Below are 345 nucleotides of genomic sequence, written 5' to 3'. Positions count from 1 at the left end.
GTGATATGATGCTTATTTTAGGTGAATGTGATGGTCAATTTAGAGCAGCTGCAAGATTGTGGCGAAAACGACACCCAGATCGCGCTCCTCATTCGTACAAAGTTTTTTCTCGCTTAGCTAATCGAATTATCAATAAAGGTATTCTTCAACCGGATCATAATAAAGGTGGACAAATTCGACGCCAAGTTAGAGATAAAAGGATGCCAGAGATTCTTGCATCCGCTCAATTGCATCCCTGTCATTCATTAAGACGTACAGAAAGAGATTCTGGAAATAGTCGCAGCACGATCTGGCGAATTTTCCATGAAAACAAGCTGCATCCGTTTTTCATGCAACAAATAATTT

The sequence above is a fragment of the Dinoponera quadriceps genome, unplaced genomic scaffold, assembly GCF_001313825.1.
Source record: "Dinoponera quadriceps isolate SergipeBrazil2010 unplaced genomic scaffold, ASM131382v1 scaffold8314, whole genome shotgun sequence".
Taxonomy (NCBI): domain Eukaryota; kingdom Metazoa; phylum Arthropoda; class Insecta; order Hymenoptera; family Formicidae; genus Dinoponera; species Dinoponera quadriceps.
The sequence above is the reverse complement of the archived record's forward strand: the minus strand, read 5'-3'. Positions refer to the sequence as shown.